This window comes from Opisthocomus hoazin, chromosome W (genome assembly GCF_030867145.1).
Source record: "Opisthocomus hoazin isolate bOpiHoa1 chromosome W, bOpiHoa1.hap1, whole genome shotgun sequence".
In the NCBI taxonomy this organism is placed as follows: Eukaryota; Metazoa; Chordata; class Aves; order Opisthocomiformes; family Opisthocomidae; genus Opisthocomus; species Opisthocomus hoazin.
Genome location: NC_134453.1, coordinates 15756923 through 15783421, shown reverse-complemented (window position 1 = coordinate 15783421; position 26499 = coordinate 15756923).

Below are 26499 nucleotides of genomic sequence, written 5' to 3'. Positions count from 1 at the left end.
ACATTCTACCTTTTGGGGCAGGGCTGCTGGAGGCGCCCGCCAGGGACCTCCGGGACGTTTGAAGTTTGAGGTGCAAAGGCAAGCAAGCACTCTCAGTCTCTGTGCGCCTGTACGAGCAGTGCCACGGGCAGATGAGGCTGAGCAACAGCTTTCCAGGCTAGACACTTTTTGGTACGAGATATTGATGTGGGAAATTGACAGTTAGTTCGATTTTGCTATAGCTTTAGTTTAATTTTGTTATATAACTTTGCATCTGTGTTAAGGTAAGAGTTAAACACTGTTAATTAATTTAGTTCTGCTCTTTGTAATCTTGCTAACAAGGACTGTTGTGGCTCAAATGTAGCTAACAAGGACTGCTCGCGAGACAGACGAAGAGAAACAAGGACTGATAACCAGAACTGTGTTGTCTGTAAGAAGCAACTCTCTAGCTGAAACTGGTTCTATGGTTTGGGACTCAGCCAACACAGACAACTCAGGAATTTTTGAGCCAAAATTGAAAGCACACAGCGAGGAAGACTACGAGCCTTCATCCAGAAGACCCCCACAGACGACCACCAGACAACACTGCGCAAGTGCTAAAGGGGGGTGGAGTATGATAATGAATTCCTAGAAATAATTACAATAGTCCAGCCTACTTAGATAAGCTTTGTAATAAATAGGTGCATGCTTCGTGACTCGGTGTGCAAGTTAGGAGGAGCGAAACCCCTTGCACCCGGTGCCGCAATAAACATACCTGCTTTATAACTCTCTGAGTTGTGAAGTTTGATTCCGCACGTCAATTTGGCGACCCAGATGGGATCCTCTCCGTCCGGCTGCGGGATCTGCTGAGGATGGGACTCCTCCGGGCGCCCCCGAGATTTCTCGGGAGGACTCCCCTACTCACCCAGGTCACCACGGGGACAGACAAGGACCATCTCCAGCGGACCAGGTATGTTTATACTGTAAGGGGATACCTGTAAGTCGTGAGGAGACGTCCCACGCGAGGTAAAGAGCATTGGTGCTCACCCCTGGGTTGGGGGTTTGAGGTCCCCATAAGATGGTGGTGGGGGTTTGAGGTCCCCATAAGGTGGTGGGGTAAGGCTTGTAAGTCTTGTACCTCGACTAATGGTAACTTGGGTTCTCCTGACTGCGGTAGCAGGAGTTATATTTGGTATTGCCATGGTTATTGTTATATGCTGTAAAAATGCGGTACCGTGTGTTGTGTGAAGTGATAGAGAGGATTGTAAGAAATGTGAAACTACAACAAAAAGGCCTTAATATTCTCTAGTTTTTAGTAGTCTTTAGTATTGTAACTTGTATTTCTGCATGCATAGTGATCTAACAATATAACTGTTACACTAATCCCTGTTTTCTCATTAAGGAATGTAGTGGAAGGACATGGGCACAAGCTATCACTTAGTCGTTAGACAAAATAATTAAGTGAAACAAAAGTGGTCTTGATTTTCAGCAAATAATTGGGATAATTGTGGGATAGAAGAGACTCCTAAATAACTCTACTCCAGACAGCTCAGCCTTGGGAGGGCAAATGCGCTAAGCTACAGAGATAAGGAGGCACCAAGAGAGCAACAAGACTGGAGCAAAACAACCTGAAGGACATGATATACGTAATGCTAGAACTGAGTTTGCGCAGAAAACAAATGTCAATCAGTGAACAGCGTGATGAAGAGGATGGGCCTTCATCTTGGGACCCCCGAAGACCACCCAAAGATACTAGCAGACATGCGTGAAATATATTTACATATGCTAATTAGTTCCTAGAAATATAATGAATAATTACCTGTGTGATTGTATTTAACCTGAAGCAACAGGGTGTCTGGCGCGCACGTTTGGAGGAGAAATCCCCCGTGTGCCCGGCGCCGCAATAAAGAATACCTGCTTAACAGTATACATTGTACTGTTAGGTTTTTCTTACCGGATCTTCGAATCAGAAGGATCATACCATCTATCACTATTATAACACCTAACAATAAGGCCTTGATGTTTGTATGAAGTGCCGGGCTAGCCCCAGAATGTATGTGTATTATTGTGCTGTTATTGTGTGTTAAAAGTGCTGGGTGAGTGATTGGGCGAGTGAGATGCAGCCTGGCTGCAAAGTGAGTGCAAAGTTCTGATCTGCAGTTTCGTGTTCTCTGCAAGGAGAGCAAGCCGGAGACTAAGGAAGCGTGTGGCAGACTGAAACAGTGTTACTTGAATCAAGTATTAACCCTTGGTGTTCCGTACATGGGGATTTTTCATGTAACTCGGTTTTTAAGTGTTTTGTTTGTGAGAAAAACGTTTGGGTACTATTTAGAGACGATTGTCAGTGTACATAATGTGGAAATTGGTCTGACTGGGACAGGATTGATTGCTCAGGTGGACTTTAGCAAGCGATTTGAGGAAATTTAGGAAATATTAAAAATCAGTGAAATTCGGGCAATAAAAGTATAGCTACAGAATTCTTGTTATTACATGGGAAGGGACATAGGACAGAGTAGCACTGTGGTCCCTCAATGTGGAGCTCGTACTAGCTCCTGTCCACTTTGTCACTGCTGTTGCCTATTTGTTCACATTCAGTGTTCAAAGGGTTAGAAGAACGTTATTTTTGTCAAATGGAAGACAGGAGCTTTATGTTAATAATTGTCTTGAATTTAGGTGTATTTGCTGTGGGGTGAGTACACCTCTGCACCTTCTGCCTTGGATAAGGTATTAGTGCTGTCGGTTTAATCAGACTGTATTCCTTAACTAGCAAGGGAGGAAGACAGGGAAAGTTCTTGCATGATACACTAGGAGAGCAAACCATTAAATGAGTAATGAGAGGTAAACAAAGTGGAGAGACAGTGAAAAAGAGCCTTTTAGGCTGTATTTTGGCTCACTGGAAGGATATAGGAGGACCACCAGGCAGGAGTGTGAACAAAAGGACCTTAATAAAGTATTGTAATCAGTGATGGCTTTGGTATAAATTAGATGATGAGGACAATAGCCCTCTAATGGAACCCTAAATTATAATACCTTGTTGCAATTGATGTTATTTTTGAGAAGAAAAAAGAAGTGGGATAAGGTTTCGTATGCAGCCCATAACTATTTCTCGGTGCTTAAAGTACAGAAGTTTGGTTAAGAGTTGGAGCTGTCGGTGTTAAAAGAATTTGTTTAAGTGCAAAGTTGGTTTGTCGCATGTTGATTGAGGGGCAGAGAGGTGGACGTGGTAAATAATGGGGATTTCACAGAGCAGAGAGATACGGAAGAAAAGCCCTTTGGGCTGTATTTTGTATAAAATAAGAAAGAAGAACAAGGAAGTTGAAAGGATGTTGCTCAGCGTGTATTATAGGGCAGAGATGTACTGAGTTGGATAAAATGAAAGATCCTGGAGGGATCATGTATCTGACCTACCAGAACATTATTCATTGGGCAGTCAGCAAGTGATGCAGAAACTGAGAGCGGCAGACAGCAGGAATTTGGAAAATTTACTAGACGAAGCGTGGAGAGTGTTTAGTAACAGGGAGGAGGAGGATCAAAAGAAAGATAAGCAGATGTTGTTAGCAGCGTTACAAGAAAGTAAAAGAAGCGGATGTTAGTAGCGGTGTTACAAGACAGTGAAAGATTCAGACGTGAAGGACCTGAGAGGCCCTTGGAAAGAAACCAATGTGCGTGTTGTAGGCAGAGGGGACATTAGAAAAATGAGTGTCCAGAAAGGCAGAGCAAGAGGAAAAGAATACAGGCCCACATCAAGGAGGATTGACGGGGACCTGGGGAATCTACCCTAGCGGATCCACTGGTTGTATTAAAGCTAAGGAAACGGCAACAGAGTGTGGAGTTTTTAGTTGATACTGGAGCAACATCATCAGTTTTAAATCAGGCATTGACACCTGTAGATGATGACTTTGTAACGGTAAGGGGAGCTACTGGCCAAAGTGAAAAGGCGTACTTTCTAAAACCTCTTGAATTCAAATTAGGGAAACAATTGGGGGTACACAAATTTTTATATATGGCTAATTCGCCAAGACCTCTATTAGGACGAGATTTATTGGAACAATTAAAGGCAGAAATAAGATTTGACAAAAGGAAAGTAGAGCTCTGGGTGGGAAGTGACCAGCTAATTAAAGTTTTGAGTTTGGCCCTCATAAATAACTCTGCTGGCTCAGGAGTATCTGAGGAAGTCCAGAACCAGGTATACCCAGGAGTAAGGGCCACAGAGACACCAGGAAAAGCAAAAAATGCCTCTCCAATAATAGTCAAACTTAAGCAAGGAACACGGCCTGTAAGGATTAGAGAATATCGTCTTAGAATGGAAGACAGGGAAGGAATTCAACCAGTGATCAACCGGTTCATCAAAGATGGGTTATTAATAAAGTGTGAATTAGAATATAGCACTCCCATTTTATCTATTAAAAACCGGATGGTAGTTATCCAATAGTACAGGATCTCAGGGCTATCAAAAGAGTTGTTAAGGATCTGCAACCTGTCGTGGCAAACCCATACACATTATTAACTAAATTGATACCTGAATTGGCCTGGTTTACCGTCCTAGACTTGAAAGACGCCTTCTTTTGCATCCCTTTAAGTTAGAAAACCAGTTGTTGTTTGCATTTGAATGGAAAAACCCAGACTCCGGAAGGAAGACACAGCTGACATGGACTGTGTTACCCCAGGGGTTTAAAAATAGCCCCACTCTTTCTGGAAATCAATTAGCTAAAGACTTGGAATAATGGGACCATATCGGAGGGCGGTGGCATACTTCTCTAAACAACTTGATGAAGTAAGCAAGGGTTGGCCTCGCTGCCTGAGGGCAGTAGCAACAGTAGTGCTGAACATTCAAGAAGCACGTAAATTTACACTAGGCCAAAAGATTACAGTACCGGTATCTCATACTGTATCAGCAGTATTGGAGGTGAAGGGAGGACACTGGCTCTCACCACAAAAGTTTCTTAAATGTCAAGCTATCCTGGTAGAGCAGGATGATGTGGAAATAGCGGTTACTAACATTGTCAATCCAGCATCTTTCCTCAGCAGGACCACAGGGGAACCAGTATCGCATGACTGCTTGGAAACGATTGAAGCAGTCTATTCCAGCCAACCTGACCTAAAAGAGGAGCCACTGGAGGACGCTGAAGATTGCTGGTACACTGACAGAAGCAGCTTCGTTTGACAAGGAGTCCGCAAAGCAGGATACGCGGTAACCACTACAGATCAAGTAATCAAGTCCAAAACCCTTGCCCCAAACACCTCAGCTCAAAAGGCAGAAATAATAGCCGTAACTCGAGCATTAGAACTAGCAAAAGGCAAGAAAATTAATATCTGAACGGACTCTAAATACGCCTTTGGGGTAGTCCATGCTCATGGAGCTGTGTGGAAAGAAAGAAGACTCCTATCTACCCAAGGAAAACATATAAAACATGCCGAAGAAATTCTTAAGCTCCTGGAAGCAGTGCAGCTACCCGAGAAAGTGGCTATCACGCATTGTAAAGTTCATCAGAAAGGAGACACCGCTCAAGAACTGTGCAACGCCATGGCGGACTGCGAGGCTAAAAGAGTAGCTGAGAAGAGTGAATTGGGGGTGCAATCTTTAGTCCCAGACGGTAAAGTACAAATTGATTGTGAACCCAAGTATTCTAAAGAAGATCAAAAATCAATTGAAGACCTAGGGGGAAAAATAGAGAAAGGTAGGTGGGCAAAGACTCCACAAGGTAAAACAATAATACCATTTGCATTGTTATGGGCCGTAGTTATGGCAGAACATAGAAAATCTCATTAGGGAACAGAGGCCCTGTATAAATATTTGAACTGGCTGATAGTCGCCCAAAATCTATACACTACTATCAAGCAGGTAACACAACAATGCGGGGTTTGTTTACAGAGTAACCCTAAGACAAGACCTAAAGCTTAGCTAGGACAAATCGGGAAAGGTAATTACCCAGGACAGCAGTGGCAAATTGATTTCTCAGAAGTGCCAAGAAAAGGGGGGTTTTGGTACCTGCTAGTCTTGACGGATACCTTTTCAGGATGACCAGAAGCATTCCCTTGTCGAACTAATAAAGCTAGGGAAGTAACCAAGGTACTGTTGCAAGAACTAATACCGAGATTTGGGGTTCCTGCGGTAATCTCGTCAGACAGAGGTTGACATTTTATTGCCAAGATCATTCAACAAGTTAGTAAACTTTTGGGAATAGATCGGCAATTACATACCCCATACAATCCAAAATCAAGCAATCAAGTAAAAAAGATGAACCACCTAATTAAACTGCAAATTGTAAAATTGGGTCAGGAGGCTAACCTGTCTTGGCCCCAATCATTGCCATTAGCATTCCTGAGAATTAGAACCAAACCCTGAACCAAAAAGGACTAAACGCTTTCGAAATAATGTACGGGAGGCCCTACATTGTACAAGCAGGAACATCAACTCAAGTTGGGGATGAAGTATTAACTAGCTATATAGTAAGTTTGCAGAAGCAGCTTCGAAAAGTAGAGGAACTGGTCTTAGGAACAAGAGCCCGAGGTCTTGATGGGCCTGTAGATAATATTGAACCTGGTGACTATGTATATGTCAGATCTCTTTTAGATTCTCCACTAGAACCGAAATGGGAAGGACCGTTCCAAGTGCTGCTGACATTCCACACAGCAGTCAAGATTAAGGAGCAGACATCCTGGATCCATCATACAAGAGTGAAGAAAGCTCCTCAGCAGCAATGGAAAATAACGTCCACTGGACCCCTGAAGCTCCGCATCCAAAGACGCTAACATGGACTAACCAAGCTAAGCTAAGAACCTTTGCAGTAATGTGGGTGGTAACTGTGCTGAAACCCATGAGAGTTAATACTTGGGAATGGCCTTGGTCAAAAGCCTATTTTTGATATACAGGAATTATGAGAAAAGACTTAGCGGGAATGAATCTAGCAACTGTCATCATATATGACAACAGGGAATTGCAATTACATGAATCAGAATGGAAGCATTCGATGCATAGACGGAAGGTTGATAAAAGGAAAACAATCCATATAGGTTGCAGAATCTTTAGTACTAGCAGTAGAAAAAAATTTCCCTCCTTTAACCCAAGTTACTACGAGAAGATTTTCTGAACAAAGAACAGAACCCACAATAGGTGGGGAACATTGTGCATCTGATGTTTGTTGGTTCAATTTTACTATAATTCAGTCAGTATCTGTTGTCTGTTTAAAGAGCACTGGCAGAGGAGACAGAGCGTTATCATTTAAATTTGTGTTGGACATATCACAGGAAAAGATTTTGACTACGGCTATACCTGTGCCCATCACGGTGTCAACTTCTCCTACACCCCAGAAAATGACAGCACCTTATGTATATGAAGTGGGCCCCTATATAGTTAAGCGTATGGGCAAATGGAAAATGATAGTTCATTAAAGAAAGTGGAGCTAATAATGATTCTCACATCTCAAAGGAGAAAAAGGGATACAACGGGCTTTGTGGGAACGGGTTTAAGAATTTTGAACAGTATAGATTCCGAGGTGCTGGCGAATAAGTTGTCCACCATAACACAAGATTTAAGTAGAATACAACACGTTACGATCGTCACTCTTAGCCAGAGGTAATAACCAATATCTCAAGTCAGAGGTACTACCCCAATGGGAAGGGCTAAATGAGAAACATAAGTTAAAACAGTGACAGTGTCAAATATTTTGCCAAAACCCTTAAGGAGGGTAACTTTATAGCAAAAGAATTTGCAAAAGAAGAAAGAAAAGGGGGGACATGATGTGGGAAATAGACAGTTAGTTTGATTTTGCTATAGCTTTAGATTAATTTTGTTATATAACTTTGCATCTGTGTTAAGGTAAGAGTTAAACACTGTTAATTAATTTAGTTCTGCTCTTTGTAATCTTGCTAACAAGGACTGTTGTGGCTCAAATGTAGCTAACAAGGACTGCTCGCGAGACAGACGAAGAGAAACAAGGACTGATAACCAGAACTGTGTTGTCTGTAAGAAGCAACTCTCTAGCTAAAACTGGTTCTATGGTTTGGGACTCAGCCAACACAGACAACTCAGGAATTTTTGAGCCAAAACTGAAAGCACACAGCGAGGAAGACTACGAGCCTTCATCCATAAGACCCCCACAGACGACCACCAGACGACACTGCGCAAGTGCTAAAGGGGGGTGGAGTATGATAATGAATTCCTAGAAATAATTACAATAGTCCAGCCTACTTAGATAAGCTTTGTAATAAATAGGTGCATGCTTCGTGACTCGGTGTGCAAGTTAGGAGGAGCGAAACCCCTTGCACCCGGTGCCGCAATAAACACACCTGCTTTATAACTCTGAGTTGTGAAGTTTGATTCCGCACGTCAAGGTGGCAAGGCAAGCAAGCAGCCCCAGTCTCTGTGCGCCTGTGCTAGCAGTGTCATGGGCAGATGAGGCTGAGAAATAGCTTTCCAGGCTAGCCCCTTCTAGGTGCGAGCTATCTGGAGACGTTCACACTTTCGGTGCCGGACTGCTGGAGGCACCCGGAGGGACCCCTAGGCTACATTTGAATTTTGAGGTGGCAAGTTAAGCAAGAAACCCGAGTCTCTGTGCGCCTGTGCGAGCAGTGCCATGGGCACATGAGGCTGAGCAACAGCTTTCGAGGCTATCCCATTCTTGGTAAGAGATATCCTGAGACGTTCGCATATTCGGGTCAGGGCTGCGGGAGGCCCCTGCTTAGGACCCCCTAGGATACCTTTGAAGTTTGAGGTGGCAAGGCAAGCAAGCAGCCCCAGTCTCTCTGTGCGCCTGTGTGAGTGTAGGCATGGGTTACGGATCCGTTGTAACGATGTGACCCCAATATGGGTATGATCGTACACCTTTATTAGTCAGCAAAACAAGGTTTATATAGCAAAGCAATTACAGCATCGGAATGGTTAAAACCCCAACCCATATATAGGCAAAACTACTGCAACTCGCTGTGATTGGTGCAGAGCTGCATCTCGAAGTGAAAACAGTACTGTGGCAGGAAACAACAACGTGGCAGGAAGGAAGTGACAGTGTGGCAGGAAACGGTGACGTTCCCCCTGCTCCAGTGTCCCGAGCTCGTCGCTCTGCCTTCCCAGCAGGATTCCGTGTCAGCCGCTCCCAAGGCTCACTTCTGGATCGGAACCTGGGTTGCTCAACGCACCAAGCTATGTCCCTTCTCGTCCAGCCAGGACTCCACAATTCCCCCTTTTTGTTTTTTGAGCAAGCCAGGTTTGCTTCGTCATCTTGGAGAGAGCCTTTTTAAGACAGCTAAAGCAAATACATATTATAATTCCAACAGCAAGTAACACGATACATATACGCAAAATTTCTATAATTAAACCGTTAAGCCAAGCGGGCAGATTACCAAAGAGCGAGGTGAGAAATCCATCAAAAAAAATCCCTGGTTTTGTTGTATTTGATTGGCGTGCTGGTCAAGCCATTGTAATTGCTTGTGGATGGACTTACTATGATCAGACAAGTTCATACAGCACATGCCTTCGAAATCCTCACAACCATGTCCCTGGGCCAGCAGTAAAAAATCAATTGCAGCTCTATTTTGCAATACTGCATGTCGTAGACTACTCTGATCTTCTAGCAGGGATTGCAAGACTTTTGTGGTAACACTGGCTTGCTTCTCTGCCCAGCGTTCAGTGTTCGCCAATCTACTTCTCTAGCAGTGTTCCGTGTTCGCTACTTTCAAGGTCTGTCTCCATTACCAAGCCTGGGTTGCTCAACAGCACCAAACTATGTCCCCTCTCGTCCAGCCAGGAATCCACAATTCCCCCTTTTTGTTTTTTGAGCAAGCCAGGTATAGTTGATGAGGTTGTTGATGATGATGAGAGCTGACATAATTTTGGTCTTCAGCTTCACTTTTTCAGAGGCCCACACAAACTACAATACTAACAGATATAAGAACACAAATGCTAGTTGAAGACATAGAGATGTGAAGTGCATACCATAACCTGCTAGATATAAAGAAAGATTAAATTAACTTGAGAATGATACATACTGATGGTAAATCTGTTACCTAGCATATGGGTGTAGATTGATTTACTTGTATTCCATTTTCTTGCTGGATTTACTTGTATCCAATTTTCTTCCTGTGTGGACGGTGGGACTAAAGTACCGCTTGACCACAACATATCATTATTGTCAATGGGAGGGGATGCATCTCATCGCGTTAGACATCGAAATAGCAGTGTATCAATAATATGAGCTCAGTAAATTTGCACTTGGGTTATAGGTATACTTATCACATATACAAACATCCATAACATTTAGTATTGGCTATCGATATTAATTACCTAGGTTAAGATCAATGTATCTAGAACTATGACTCATTAACTATATAGGCTAAAATTAATGTACATAAAAGCATAAAGCTGCAAACATCACCACATCTATTCCCTGCTGCATCAAATGCTTCCGAAGTTTTGATAAATCAGAGTTCAAATACAACAATCTAAAGTCAAAAACCAGAAATAGTCAATACCTGCAGAACTTACCAAACCAAAAGACACAAAACAGTTACTTAGTCCAGACAAATACGTTAGATCACAGAAACCAAATAAATCCATCAGATCACAGAAATACAAGCACGGTAACATAAAACCACACGTTCATGGTCGCGACCACACACACACACGCAGGCACACCAAGTTTTCAGCATAAATCCAAATATTGCAAAGACAGGACTTACAATAATATTCAACATTCAGCAGACAAATTCCCAAGCTTCAGTTTCAGGAAGAGTACTCTCTTTTCAATTCTGGATTAGAAAGGACGCTTTCTCTTCTCGTCAGGGATATAGCTCAATGCTGTGAAGCTTTTACTATGACTAACAAATAGGCAACAAGAAACAATACTGGAAGAATGCCTTTGCCTTATTAATGGTTCCTGCTCATAACTTTTTGGTCCGGTGATCAGAGGTTCTCTCCGAGAATCCCTCGGTGCCAGCTGGAGGTCCTGCAATCCCTCGGACCATTGAAGTTCAAGAGCAGCGTCCTACCTGGGTACCCAAAATCTATTACTAGAAAGCAGCAAAATAATTAACTTTCTAAAACTTAATGTTGGAGTTCTAGAAAGCAGGCATTCTTTACTGCAGTACTGAACGCACAGGGAATAGCTCTACTCAAATGTGTGTACCAAAAAGACACTCTTACTAGATATTTATGCCATGTTAACGTACATAATCATTACATTTCTGCAAAGTACTTCTCATTCTCCATTTCTCCCCCTTTTTTTTTTTTATATATATATATTAATGTCTTTTGTACATGCATATTGGCACCTCTGGGCAGTCGTCGGGAGCCCTCAGGTGAAGGTTTATACTTTTCCTCACGGTGTCTGCTAGTTGACCTTTGCTCTTGTGCAGACGCAGTTCTGAAATCGCGTATACCGTGTTCTCCAAGATTGCTTCGTTATACAAAAGCTGTTGTGGGAGATAACTGCCAAATATGCAAGGAATGTATTCATTGGTGTGGGTGGTGCACCCACTGCAGTCATCAGAGTACTTGTGTTTGCTGTAATTTTTTCAGTGTTCCCTGTGTAATAGGATCATCCAGAGTGGATCTCTTCTGCTTCCATGTCAGAGGTTGCTCCCTGAGAGTGAGCGTGGTCACCTCTGGCATCGGATTCTGCGTTACGTTCTTTCAGCTCATGATATAGCTCCACATATTTTGCAGGTAACCATCGAGGGCCTGTTGAAAGAAGAACACACGCATACCCTCTTCCCCACATTATTAGTTCTATAGGACTTGTCCATTGTGATTCCCCAAATTCTTTATACCATACTTTTGGTCGAACCACAAATGGAGGGACCATCCCGAATTGACGGTCAGCTGCTGTTGTAAATAATTGATCATCAGAACGATTTTAAAAATTAAGTACATTAACTGTTCCTGTGGGGTAACACTGCCCATAGGATTCCCCCTTTTTTGTTTATTTAGCATAGCTTTGAGGGTCCCGTGGACACTTTCGACAATGGCTTGTGCAGTAGAAGAATGTTGTATACCTGTAACAAGTTGTATACTCCAGTCCTGTAGGAAAACAGAAATTGTCCGTGAAACGTTCCTTTTCTCCCATATGTGCCGTGGCTACCAGAAATCCTGAGAAAGTATCCACATTAACATGTACACAATGCAGTTGACCAAATGTTGATATATGTGTAACATCACTTTGCCACAACTCATCAGCTCGTAAACCACGAGGGTTCCCTCCTGCACACGATGGTACGGGTGTAATACATTGACAGTCAGGGCATGCATGAACATTTGTTGTGGCTTGCCCCTGGGGCAAAGCAAATTGTTTATGCAAGGAAGAGGCATTTTGATGAAAGAAGTCATGAGATAATCGGGCTTGCTTGAAACTGTGTGGCAGTACTGCTGCCATTGTCAATTTATCTGCTACAACTTTTTCTTCAGTTATTGGTTTTAGTAGAGTAGTATGTAACTATATATGCATTATAAAATACACACGTACACGATTTTCTAATTTCAATAGCAATTGCATCTGCAATGCGTTGAACAATATTCACAACATATGCAGAATCTGTGACAACATTGAGTGGTTCAGTCGAAAACAATTCAAAGACGTGCAAGGCCGCTGATAGCTTAACAATTTGTGTGGATCCTTCAACAACTAAAATAGATGATTGCTAATCTGATGAATTTGTTTGTTTCCGAAACACTGTTCGTGCTCCTTTAATAGGAACAGAAACACATCGGTTTTTTGGCTGCAATGAAATTTGAGAGAGGGAATGTAACTGCTTATGCTGTGGAAGGGTATAACGTATGTTATTTAAATAATCAGCTAGAGCGGCTTGCAGTGATAAGGATTCACTGTTTAATGCCACAAAGTCATCTTTAGCCAGCAGCAGGCAAATAGTATCAACTTGCTGACAGTGATTCCAACCTTGTGCTATTAAGGACACTATGATGTGTACCTTTGAAGTCAATGTTTTCATGGGCGTATGAGACAAAAAGATTCATTCCAGAGTCTTCAACTTCTGCGTGTTAACACACCACTGATCGAAAAGAGGGTAAGGCTGTAAAACAAAACCTTCATAAATGATATACAAATTTGTTGGCAATTCGACATTAATTCTGAAGGTAAAGGCAATTGCAATTCTATCTGAAATCTTTTGTAAAACAGTTTTTGCTTTTGGCATTGTCCTTCAGGAAAATAATAAATCTGAGTCCCTTTTGACAAAGTAAATAGAGGGGACAACTCTTCAGTCATAATGTCAATATTTTCACCTTTCAGCAGAGTGAATAACATCATGTAGGTAGACCGTCTGAACCTTGGAAAGATAATAAAGTCCAGCTGTTTGTTCACAAGGAATTCTACTGCTGTAATTGAATTGCATACATTTTTTGTAACCAAGTCCTTGCATGTCAGAAAGATGGTTCTTGCCGCGCCGCTTCTGGGCTGGCCGGGACGGGCCGGCGCACTGGGATCGAGGGAAGGGGGGGGGGGAAAAAGGGTGGGGGGGTTGGGGGGGGAACCGTGCCGCCGGTTGCCTGGGGGGAGCCATGTGCCCCACCAGGTGTAAGGTTTGCTGACCCGTTCGATGCGGTGACTGCTGGCGCGGCGGCTGTACAGCGTCTGAGGGATTGTGCAGTTTTATGTTGGAATTCACCTCGTTTTGATCTCAAGTCGGGTACGCCAATTGCTGTCGAGAGACCCTGTTGTGCACTTTTGGGATGCCGGATTTTTACACCCCACTTCCCATTTCTCTGGATTCAAAGGATCGTCAGGTTCTGGCAGATTTACTTCCCGCATTTCTCATGTTTGGTAGGACTTTCGTCGTATGTAGGGTTAAATTTCAACAGACTGCTGCTCTGTCCTTGCTTTTGAGATAAGGACAGAGGAGTAGCAGCTGCTTCTGAGATAGTCTCTGTAAGTTTTAGAGCATTTAAAGCTGAGTGCACTGATTTCCAAGTAATGATTTCCTCAGGGATTTTAAACTGCAAGACTTTGTTCTTTCAAACTTCACTGTAAAAAATTCTTTAATGGAGCCTTCGCTCCTTTTCTCAGTGACTGTCCCATTCTCCAGCGAGCCGGGGGGTGGGGGAAAACAGACCTGATTCCTGCTCAGGGTCTGTTAGACCCAGCCCCTGCTCACGGCTTTCTTCAGGTGGTAACTTAGTGGCCACTCCTCCGGCCAAACACCTGTACTTACGATTGTCATCCATTAACCTGTTGCACAGGACAGGCTAAGGCTTGTGTACCTCTGATAATGGCGGCAACGCTCCACTGTCCATCTAGGATGGCATCTGTTATAACACTGCTCCAATGGGTAGGTGTGATCCGTGCCAGAGGCCCAGCTAAACATCTCGGAGAGGAAGCCTCATTTTCCCGGTGGGAGGGTTGGTAACGATTGACATATGCTGGAACTGCGAGCTCTTGTCTTGAAGATGCTGCAAAACTGACTGCAACAGATCGCATGGGGGTTTTTTTTGCTGTTTTTTTGTTGTGTTTTTTTTTTTTTTTTTTTTTTTTGCAATTCGTTCTGGCCGCCATTAGAGGGCATCGGGAGTGGAGACGCCTCACTGGAATGTGGCAGGGGTGGATAGAGAGAAGGGGCCGATGTTGCAGGCCGTGCCCCAGGAGGGGCCGATGTCGTAAGCCGCGCCCCTTCTCCCTCCCCCTCTGGGGGTGGTACTAGACGCTCCTCCCCTCTTCCGAAAGGCAGCCGCTCCTCCCCTCTTCCGGAAGACAGTCGCACTTCCACACCCGACTCCTCCCCGTTCCCCGGGGGCGGTCGTACTACCGCGTCCGGCTCGCATTTCGAGTTGATGTCTCTGGCAGCAACTTCCGGTGGGCCCCCCCCCTCTGCGCCCAGACCGGAACCACACTCTGCACTCGCTCGAATCTCGGCAATTGTGTTACAAGTGATCCCAGTCATCCCTCTAACGGCAGGTAGCCCGAAAACCTGTGATAATGTCCCAGGCTTAGGCGCGTGATCTTTCCCGGGCTCCGGAGCTAGCATCTGAGCTGCAGCACACGCCACCTCTCTTTCAGCTTTCATGGCTTTTAAGGTGTGTAATACTGTTCGCCAGAGCTCGCGGACGGCTTTTATCTCCATTTCCTCCTTGTCCTCCCCCGTTATTGTCCTTTCCCACATCGTCTCTCCTAACTCTTGCCATTCTGAGACGGAAAACAGTAGCGGGGTATCCGCAAAGTGACCCCATCGTTGCCCCAGTTTAATCAACTTCATGAGTTGGTTTGCCATTGCATCTATTCCTCTCTTAGAGAGAATACCGACTAGCAATGTTGCCGCAGCATCCACCTCCATGCCTGCGACCCCGGCCTCCACGTTCAAATTTAGCTGCGCCAGGTAGACCCAGTGTGGCTCGAAAATCCCTGGGAGTCGGCCGTCCGTGCCTACCCTGCGCGTCCGCAACCAAGCAGGACCCTCCCAGCCATTACTCCCACGCCCCCTCTCTAGCTGCTCACCGCAGACCGAGGGCTTCCTGCAGGGAAACCGTCCATCCTCTGCTACCAAATGTTGGCGTGGGTTACGGATCCATTGTAACGATGTGACCCCAATATGAGTATGATCGTACACCTTTATTAGTCAGCAAAACAAGGTTTATATAGCAAAACTATTACAGCATCTGAATGGTTAAACCGCAATACATATATAGGCAAAACTACTGCAACTCGTTGTGATTGGTGCAGAGCTGCATCTCGAAGTGAAAACAGTACTGTGGCAGGAAACAACAACGTGGCAGGAAGGAAGTGACAGTGTGGCAGGAAACAGTGACGTTCCCCCTGCTCCAGTGTCCCGAGCTCGTCGCTCTGCCTTCCCAGCAGGGTTCGGTGTCAGCCGCTCCAAAGGCTCACTTCCGCATCGGAACCTGGGTTGCTCAACACACCAAAATATGTCCTCTCTCGTCCAGCCAGTACTCCACATGTGAGCAGTGCCACGGGCAGATGAGGCTGAGCAACAGCTTTCCAGGCTAGCCCCTTCCTGGTAAGAGAGGTCTTGAGACGTTCGCATATTCGGGTCAGGGCGGCGGGAGGGACTTGGCAGGGAGCCCCAAGCTACGTTTGTACTTTGAGGTGGCAAGACAAGCAAGCAGCCCCGGTCTTTGTGCGTCTGTGCAAGCAGTGCCATGAGCAGATGAGGCTCAGCAAGAGCTTTCCAGGCTAGCCCCTTCTGGGTGTGAGCTTTTTGGAGACGTTCGCATTTTTGGTGCAGGTCTGCTGAAAGCACCCGGCAGGAACCCCTAGGCAACGTTTGAAGTTTGAGGTGGCAAGGCAAGCAAGCAGCCCCAGTCTCTGTGCACCTGTGCGAGCAGTGGCATGGGCAGATAAGGCTGAGCAATAGCTTTCTAGGCTAGCCCCTTCTGTGTGCGAGCTATCTGAAGACATTCTACCTTTTGGGGCAGGGCTGCTGGAGGCGCACTATAGGAACCCCCAGGACATCTGAATTTTGAGGAGTTAAGTTAAGAAAGCACTTTCACCCTCTCTGCGCCTGTACGAGCAGTGCCATGGGCAGATGAGGCTGAGCAACAACTTTCCAAGCTAGACAATTTTGGTCCGAGATATTCTGAGGCGTTCGCATATTCAGGTCAGGTCTGTGGGAGGTGCCCGGCAACGATCCCCTAGGCTAGGTTTGAAGTTTGAGGTGGCAAGGCAAGCAAGCAGCTCCAGTCTCTGTGCGCCTGTGTGAGCAGTGCCATGGCCAGATGAGGCTGAGCAACAGCTTTCCAGGCTAGCCCCTTCTGGGTGCGAGCTATCTGGAGACGTTCACACCTTTGTTACAGGGCTGCTGGAGGCACCCGGCAGGGACCCCTAAGCTACATTTCAATTTTGAGGTGGCAAGGCAAGCAAGCAGCCCCAGTCTCTGTGCATCTGTGCGAGCAGTGCCATGGGCAGATGTAGCTGAGCAAAAGCTTTCCAGGCTAGCCCCTTCTTGGTAAGAGATATCCTGAGACGCTCGCATATTCGAGTCAGGGTTGCGGCAAGTGCCTGTCACATACCCCCTAAACTACGTTTGAAGTTTGAGGTGGCAATGCATGCAAGCAGCCCCAGTCTCTGTGCATCTGTGCGAGCAGTGCCATGGGCAGAAGAGACTGAGCAACAGCTTTCAAGGCTAGCCCCTTACTGGCATAATATATGTTGAGACGCTCACATATTAGGTTCAGGGTTGCGGCAGGCGCCCGGAAAAAACATCCTAGGATATGTTTGAAGTTTTATGGTGGCAAGGCACGCAAGCAGCCCCAGTCTCTGTGCGCCTGTGCGAGCAGTGCATGGGCAGATGAGGCTGAGCAACAACTTTCCACGCTAGCCCCTTCTTCGTAAGAGATATCCTGAGACGCTCACATATTCTGGTCAGGGTTGTAGCAGGCGCCCGGCAAAGAACCCTTAGGCTAAGTCTGAAGTTCGAGGTAGGAAGGCAAGCAAGCAGACCCAGTCTCTGGGCGCTTGTGCGAGCAGTGCCATGGGCAGATGAGGCTGAGCAACAGATTTCAGGCTAGCCCCTTCTTGGTAAGAGATATCCTGAGACGTTCACATATTCAGGTCAGGGCTGTGGGAGGGGCCCGGCAAGGACCCCCTATGATAAGTTTCAAGTTGGAGGTGGCAATCCAAGCAAGCAGCCCCAGTTTCTGTGCGCCTGTATGAGTAGTGCCATGGGCAGATGAGGCTGAGCAACAGCTTTCCAGGGTAGAACATTCTGGTACGAGATATCCTGAGGGGTTCGCATATTCCGGTCAGGTCTGTGGGAGGTGCACGGCAACGACCCCCTAGGCTAGGTTTGAAGTTTGAGGTGGCAAAGCAAGCAAGCAGCCCCAGGCTCTGCGCACCTCTGCGACGAGTGCCATGGGCAGAGGAGGCTGAGAAACAGGTTTCCAGGCTAGATCTTACTTGGCATAATATATCTTGAGATGCTCACATATTCGGGTCTGGGCTGCGGCAGGCGCCTGGCAAAGACCTCCTAGGCTACGTTTGAAGTTTGAGGTGGCAAGGCAAGCAAGCAGCCCAACTCTCTCTGTGCCTGTGTGAGCAGTGCAATGGGCAGATGAGGCTGAACAACAGCTTTCCAGGCTAGCCCATTCTTGGCATAAGATATGTTGAGACGCTCGCATATTCGGGTCAGGGTTGCGGCGGGCGCCCGGAAAAAACCTCCTAGGTTACATTGGAAGTTTTAGCTGGCAAGGCAAGAAAGCAGCCCCAGTCTCTGTGTGCCTGTGCGAGCATTGCCATGGGCAATTGAGGCTGAGCACAGCTTTCCAGGATAGCTTATTCTTGGCGTAATATTTCTTGTGACGCTTGCATATACTCAGGGTTGCGGCAGGCAACTGGCAAAAACCCCCGAGGATGCGACTGAAGTTTGAGGTGGCAAGGCAAGCAAGCAGCCCCAGTCTCTGTGCATCTGTGCGAGCAGTGCCATGGGCAGATGAGGCTGAGCAACAGCTTTCCAGGGCAGCCCCTTCTTGGTAAGAGATATTCTGAGACGCTCGCATATTCAGGTCAGGACTGTGGCAGGTGCCTGTCACAGACCGCCTAAACTACTTTTGAGGTTTGAGGTGGCAAGGGCAGCAAGCAGCCGCAGTCTCTGTTTCCCTGTGCGAGCAGTGCCATGGGCAGATGAGGCTGAGCAACAGCTTTCCAGGGTAGTCAACTCTTGGTAAGAGATATCGTGAGACCTTCACATATTCAGGTGAGGGCTGCGGGAGGCCCCCACCGAGGACCCCGTTGGCTACGTTTTAAAATTGAGGTGGCAAGGCAAGCAAGCAGCCCCAGTCTCTGTGCGCCTGTGCGAGCAGTGCCATGGGCAGATGAGGCTGAGCAACACCTTTCCAGGCTAGCCCCTTCTTGGTAAGAGATGTCCTGAGACGTTCGAATATTTGAGTCAGGGCTGTGGCAGGTGCCTGTCACAGACCGCCTAAACTACTTTTGAAGTTTGAGGTGGCAAGGGAAGCAAGCAGCCGCAGTCTCTGTGTCCCTGTGCGAGCAGTGCCATGTGCAGATAAGGCCGAGTAACAGTTTTCCAGGCTAAACAATTCTTGGTAAGAGATATCCTGAGACGTTCGCATTTCTGGTGCAGGGCTGCGGAAGGAGCTTGGCAAGGACCCCCTATGCTGCGATTGAAGTTTGAGGTGGCAAGGCAAGCAAGCAGCCCCAGACTCTGGGTACCTGTTCAAGCAGTGCCATGGGCAGATGAGGCTGAGCAACAACTTTCCAGGCTAATCCCTTCTTGGTAATAGATAACCCGAGGCATTCTCATTTTCGGTGCAGGGCTGCTGGAGGGACCGGGCAGGGAGCCCTGGGATACGTTTGAAGTATGAGGTGGCAAGGCAAGCAAGCAGCCCCAGTCTCTGTGCATCTGTGCGAGCAGTGCCATGGGCAGATGAGGCTGAACAACAGCTTTCCAGGCTAGCCCGTTCTTGGTAAGTGATATCCTGAGACGTTCTCATATTCAGGTTAGGGCTGTGGCAGGCGCCTGACAAAGACCCCCTAGGCTACGTTTGAAGTTTAAGGTGGCAAAGGAATCAAGATACACCAGTCTCTGTGCGCCTGTGCGAGTAGAGCCATGGGCAGATGAGGCTGAGCAACAGCTTTCCAGGCTAGCCCCTTCTGGGTGCAAGCTATCTGGAGACTTACGCATATTCGGTGAACGGCTGCTGGAGGCACGCGGAAGGGACCCCTGGGCTATGTTTGAAGGTTCACATGGCAAAGCAAGCAAGCAGCCCCAGTCTCTGTGCGCCTGTGCGAGCAGTGCCACGGGCAGATGAGGCTGAGCAACAGCTTTCCAGGCTAGCCCCTTCTTGGTAAGAGATATCCTGATATGTTCGCATATTCAGGTCAGGGCTGCGAGACGCCCTTGCGAAGGGCCCCATAGGCTACGTTTGAAATTTGAGGTGGGAAGGCAAACAAGCAGCCCCAGTCTCTGTGCGCCTGTGCGAGCAGTGCCATGGGCAGATGAGTCTGAGCAACAGTTTTCCAGGCTGCCCCTTCTGGTTGCGAGCTATCTTGAGACTTTCTCGTATTTGGGGCAGGGCTGCTGGAGGCACCCGGAAGGGACACCCGCGCTATGTTGAAAGTTTAAGGTGGCAAGGCAAGCAAGCAGCCCCAGTCTGTCTGTGCCTGTGCGACCAGTGCCATGTGCAGATGAGGCTGAGCAACAGTTTTCCAGGCTAAACACTTCTTGGTAAGAGATATCCTGAGACGTTCGCATATTTGGGTCGGGGCTGTGGGAGGGGCCCGGAAAGGACTCCCTAGGATATGATTAAAGTTTGAGGTGGCAAGGCAAGCAAGCAGCCCCAGTCTCTGTGCCTCTGTGCGAGCAGTGCCATGGGCAGATGAGGCTGAGCAACAACTTTCCAGGCTACCCCTTCTTGGTATGAGATGTCCTGAGATGTTCGCATTTTCGGTGCAGGGCTGCTGGAGGCACCCGGCCAGGACGCCCGGAATTTGTTTGTAGTTTGAGGTGGCAAGGCAAGCAAGCAGCCCCAGTCTCTGTGCATCTCTGCGAGCAGTGCCATGGGCAGATAAGGCTGAACAACAGCTTTCCAGGCTAGCCTATTCTGGGTGCAAGCTATCTGGAGACGTTTGCATATTCTTTGCTGGGTTGCTGGAGGCACCCGTCAGGGACCGAGTGGTTACGTTTAAAGATTGAGGTGGCAAGGCAAGCAAGCAGCCCCAGACTCTCTGCGCGCATGTGCGAGCAGTGCCATGGGCAGATGAGGCTGAGAAACAGCTTACAAGGCTAGCCGCTTCTGGGTGCAAGCTATGTGGAGATGTTCGCATTTTTGGTGCAGGTCATCTGGAGGCACCCGGCAGGGATCCGTAAGCTACGTTTGAAGACTGAGGTGGCAAGGCACGCAAGCACCCCTAGTGTCTGAGCACCTGTGCAAGCAGTGCCATGACCAGATGAGGCTGAGCATCAGCTTTCGAGGCTAGCCCCTTCTGGGTGCGAGCTATCTGAAGACATTCGCATATTCTTTGCAGGGCTGTTGGAGGCACCCGTCAGGGACCCCATGGTAACGTTTGAAGATTGAGGTTGCAATGCAAGCAAGGAGCACCAGACTCTGGGCGCATGTGCAAGCAGTGCCATGGGCAGATGAGACCGAGCAAGAGCTTTCCAGGCTAGCCCCTTCTTGGTAAGAGATATCCTGAGACGTTCGCATATTAAGGTCAGTGCTGTGGGAGGGGCACGGCAAAGACCCCCTAGGCTACGTTTGAAGTTTGAGGTGGCAACGCAAGCAAGCAGCTCCAGTCTCTGAGCATCTGTGCAAGCAGTGCCACGGGCAGATGAGGCTGAGCAACAGCTCTCCAGGCTAGCACGTTTTGGGTTGCGAGCTATCTGGAGACTTTCCATTTTCAGTGCAGGGCTGCTGGAGGCACCCGTCAGGGACCCCCTGGTTACGTTTGAAGTTTGAGGTGGCAAGTCAAGCAAGCAGCCCCAGTCTCTGTGTGCCTGTGCGAGCAATGCCATGAGCAGATGAGGCTGAGCAACAGCTTTCCAGGCTAGCCCGTTCTGGGTGCTAGCTATCTGGAGACTTTCGCATATTTGGTGCACGTGTGCTGGAGGCACCCGGAAGGGACCCCTGGCCTATGTTTGAAGTTTCACATGGCAAAGCAAGCAAGCAGCCCCAGTCTCTGTGCGCCTGTGCGAGCAGTGCCACGGACAGATGAGGCTGAGCAACATCTTTCCAGGCTAGCCCTTTCTGGGTGGAAGCTATCTGGAGACGTTCACCTATTCGGATCACGGCTGCTGGAGGCAACCGGCAGGCACCCCCTGGATACGTTTGAAGTTTTAGGTGGCAAGGCAAGCAAGCAGCCCCAGACTCTGGGCACCTGTGCAAGCAGTGCCATGGGCAGATGAGGCTGAGCAACAGCTTTCCAGGCTAACATCTTCTTGGTAATAGATAGCCCGAGGCATTCTCATTTTCTGTTCAGGGCTGCTGGAGGGACCGGGCAGGGAGCCCTGGGATACGTTTGAATTATTAGGTGGCAAGGCAAGCAAGCAGCCCCAGTCTCTGAGCACCTGTGCAAGCAGTGCCATGAGCAGATGAGGCTGAGAAACAGCTTTTCAGGCTAAACCCTTCTTGTTAATAGATAACCCGAGGCGTTCGCATTTTCGGTGCAGGGCTTCTGGAGAAACCGGGCAGGGAGCCCCGATATATGTTTGAAGTTTTAGGTGGCAAGGCAAGCAAGCAGCCCCAGTTTCTGATTACCTGTGCAAGCAGTGCCGTGAGCAGATGAGGCTGAGCAAAAGCTTTCAAGGATAAACCCTTCTTGGTAATAGATAACCTGAAGCATTCTCATTTTCTGTGCAGGACTGCTGAAGGAACCGGGCAGGGAGCCCCGGGATACGTTTGAAGTTTTAGGTGGCAAGGCAAGCAAGCAGCCCAAAGTCTTTGTGCGACTGCGCGAGCAGTGCCATGGGCAGATGGGCCTGGGAAACAGCTTTCCAGCCTAGACCCTTCGAAGTGCGAACTATCTGGAGACGTTCACACCTTCGGTGCAGGGCTGCTGGACGCAACCGGCAGGGACCCCTAGGCTACATTTGAATTTTGAGGTGGCAAGGCAAGCAAGAAACCCCCGTCTCTGTGCACCTGTGCGAGCAGTGCCTTGGGCAGATGAGGCTGAGTAAAAGCTTTCCAGTCTGGCCCCTTCTGGGCATAAGATATCTTGAGACGCTCGCATATTCGGGTCAGGGTTGCGGCAGGCGCCTGGAAAAAAACTCATTCTTGGTAAGAGACATCATGAGACATTCGAATATTTAGATCCGGGCTGCGGTAGGCGCCTGGCAAGGACCCCCTAGGCTACATTTGAAGTTTGAGGTTGCAAGGCAAGCAAGCACCCCCAGTGTCTGAGCCCCTGTGCAAGCAGTGCCATGGGCAGATGAGGCTGAGCAACAGCTTTCCAGGCTAGCCCCTTCTGGGTGCGAACTCTCTGGAGACGTTCACACCTTCATTGCAGGGCAACCTGAGGCACCCGGCAGAAACACCTAGGCTACGCTGGATGTTTGAGGTGGCAAGGCTAGCAAGGTTAGGGTCAGGGTTGCGGCAAGCACTGGAAAAAACCTCCTAGGCTGCGATTGACGTTTGAGGTGGCAAGGCAAGCAAGCAGCCCCAATCTCTGTGTGCCTGTGCGAGCAGTGCCATGGGCAGCTGAGGCGGAGCAACAGTTTTCCAGGCTAGCACCTTCTTGGTAACAGATATCCTGAGATGTTCGCATATTTAGGTCCGGGCTGCGGTAGGCGCACGGCAAGGAACCCCTAGGATGCGATTGAAGTTTGAGGTGGCAAGGCAAGCAAGCAGCCCCAGTCTCTGTGCGCCTGTGCGAGCAGTGCCATGGGCAGATGAGGCTGGGAAACAGCTTTCAAGGCTAGCCCCTTCTGGGTGCGAGCTATCTGGAGACCTTCACACTTTCGGTGCAGGGCTGCTGGAGGAAATCGGCAGGGAACCCTAGGCTACATTTGAATTTTGAGGTGGCAAGGCAAGCAAGAAAGCCCAGTCTCTGTGCGCCTGTGCGAGCAGTGCCATGGGCAGATGAGTCTGAGCAACAGTTTTCCAGGCTGCCCCTTCTGGTTGCGAGCTATCTTGAGACTTTCTCGTATTTGGGGCAGGGCTGCTGGAGGCACCCGGAAGGGACACCCGCGCTATGTTGAAAGTTTAAGGTGGCAAGGCAAGCAAGCAGCCCCAGTCTGTCTGTGCCTGTGCGACCAGTGCCATGTGCAGATGAGGCTGAGCAACAGTTTTCCAGGCTAAACACTTCTTGGTAAGAGATATCCTGAGACGTTCGCATATTTGGGTCGGGGCTGTGGGAGGGGCCCGGAAAGGACTCCCTAGGATATGATTAAAGTTTGAGGTGGCAAGGCAAGCAAGCAGCCCCAGTCTCTGTGCCTCTGTGCGAGCAGTGCCATGGGCAGATGAGGCTGAGCAACAACTTTCCAGGCTACCCCTTCTTGGTATGAGATGTCCTGAGATGTTCGCATTTTCGGTGCAGGGCTGCTGGAGGCACCCGGCCAGGACGCCCGGAATTTGTTTGTAGTTTGAGGTGGCAAGGCAAGCAAGCAGCCCCAGTCTCTGTGCATCTCTGCGAGCAGTGCCATGGGCAGATAAGGCTGAACAACAGCTTTCCAGGCTAGCCTATTCTGGGTGCAAGCTATCTGGAGACGTTTGCATATTCTTTGCTGGGTTGCTGGAGGCACCCGTCAGGGACCGAGTGGTTACGTTTAAAGATTGAGGTGGCAAGGCAAGCAAGCAGCCCCAGACTCTCTGCGCGCATGTGCGAGCAGTGCCATGGGCAGATGAGGCTGAGAAACAGCTTACAAGGCTAGCCGCTTCTGGGTGCAAGCTATGTGGAGATGTTCGCATTTTTGGTGCAGGTCATCTGGAGGCACCCGGCAGGGATCCGTAAGCTACGTTTGAAGACTGAGGTGGCAAGGCACGCAAGCACCCCTAGTGTCTGAGCACCTGTGCAAGCAGTGCCATGACCAGATGAGGCTGAGCATCAGCTTTCGAGGCTAGCCCCTTCTGGGTGCGAGCTATCTGAAGACATTCGCATATTCTTTGCAGGGCTGTTGGAGGCACCCGTCAGGGACCCCATGGTAACGTTTGAAGATTGAGGTTGCAATGCAAGCAAGGAGCACCAGACTCTGGGCGCATGTGCAAGCAGTGCCATGGGCAGATGAGACCGAGCAAGAGCTTTCCAGGCTAGCCCCTTCTTGGTAAGAGATATCCTGAGACGTTCGCATATTAAGGTCAGTGCTGTGGGAGGGGCACGGCAAAGACCCCCTAGGCTACGTTTGAAGTTTGAGGTGGCAACGCAAGCAAGCAGCTCCAGTCTCTGAGCATCTGTGCAAGCAGTGCCACGGGCAGATGAGGCTGAGCAACAGCTCTCCAGGCTAGCACGTTTTGGGTTGCGAGCTATCTGGAGACTTTCCATTTTCAGTGCAGGGCTGCTGGAGGCACCCGTCAGGGACCCCCTGGTTACGTTTGAAGTTTGAGGTGGCAAGTCAAGCAAGCAGCCCCAGTCTCTGTGTGCCTGTGCGAGCAGTGCCATGAGCAGATGAGGCTGAGCAACAGCTTTCCAGGCTAGCCCGTTCTGGGTGCTAGCTATCTGGAGACTTTCGCATATTTGGTGCACGTGTGCTGGAGGCACCCGGAAGGGACCCCTGGCCTATGTTTGAAGTTTCACATGGCAAAGCAAGCAAGCAGCCCCAGTCTCTGTGCGCCTGTGCGAGCAGTGCCACGGACAGATGAGGCTGAGCAACATCTTTCCAGGCTAGCCCTTTCTGGGTGGAAGCTATCTGGAGACGTTCACCTATTCGGATCATGGCTGCTGGAGGCAACCGGCAGGCACCCCCTGGATACGTTTGAAGTTTTAGGTGGCAAGGCAAGCAAGCAGCCCCAGACTCTGGGCACCTGTGCAAGCAGTGCCATGGGCAGATGAGGCTGAGCAACAGCTTTCCAGGCTAACATCTTCTTGGTAATAGATAGCCCGAGGCATTCTCATTTTCTGTTCAGGGCTGCTGGAGGGACCGGGCAGGGAGCCCTGGGATACGTTTGAATTATTAGGTGGCAAGGCAAGCAAGCAGCCCCAGTCTCTGAGCACCTGTGCAAGCAGTGCCATGAGCAGATGAGGCTGAGAAACAGCTTTTCAGGCTAAACCCTTCTTGTTAATAGATAACCCGAGGCGTTCGCATTTTCGGTGCAGGGCTTCTGGAGAAACCGGGCAGGGAGCCCCGATATATGTTTGAAGTTTTAGGTGGCAAGGCAAGCAAGCAGCCCCAGTTTCTGATTACCTGTGCAAGCAGTGCCGTGAGCAGATGAGGCTGAGCAAAAGCTTTCAAGGATAAACCCTTCTTGGTAATAGATAACCTGAAGCATTCTCATTTTCTGTGCAGGACTGCTGAAGGAACCGGGCAGGGAGCCCCGGGATACGTTTGAAGTTTTAGGTGGCAAGGCAAGCAAGCAGCCCAAAGTCTTTGTGCGACTGCGCGAGCAGTGCCATGGGCAGATGGGCCTGGGAAACAGCTTTCCAGCCTAGACCCTTCGAAGTGCGAACTATCTGGAGACGTTCACACCTTCGGTGCAGGGCTGCTGGACGCAACCGGCAGGGACCCCTAGGCTACATTTGAATTTTGAGGTGGCAAGGCAAGCAAGAAACCCCCGTCTCTGTGCACCTGTGCGAGCAGTGCCTTGGGCAGATGAGGCTGAGTAAAAGCTTTCCAGTCTGGCCCCTTCTGGGCATAAGATATCTTGAGACGCTCGCATATTCGGGTCAGGGTTGCGGCAGGCGCCTGGAAAAAAACTCATTCTTGGTAAGAGACATCATGAGACATTCGAATATTTAGATCCGGGCTGCGGTAGGCGCCTGGCAAGGACCCCCTAGGCTACATTTGAAGTTTGAGGTTGCAAGGCAAGCAAGCACCCCCAGTGTCTGAGCCCCTGTGCAAGCAGTGCCATGGGCAGATGAGGCTGAGCAACAGCTTTCCAGGCTAGCCCCTTCTGGGTGCGAACTCTCTGGAGACGTTCACACCTTCATTGCAGGGCAACCTGAGGCACCCGGCAGAAACACCTAGGCTACGCTGGAAGTT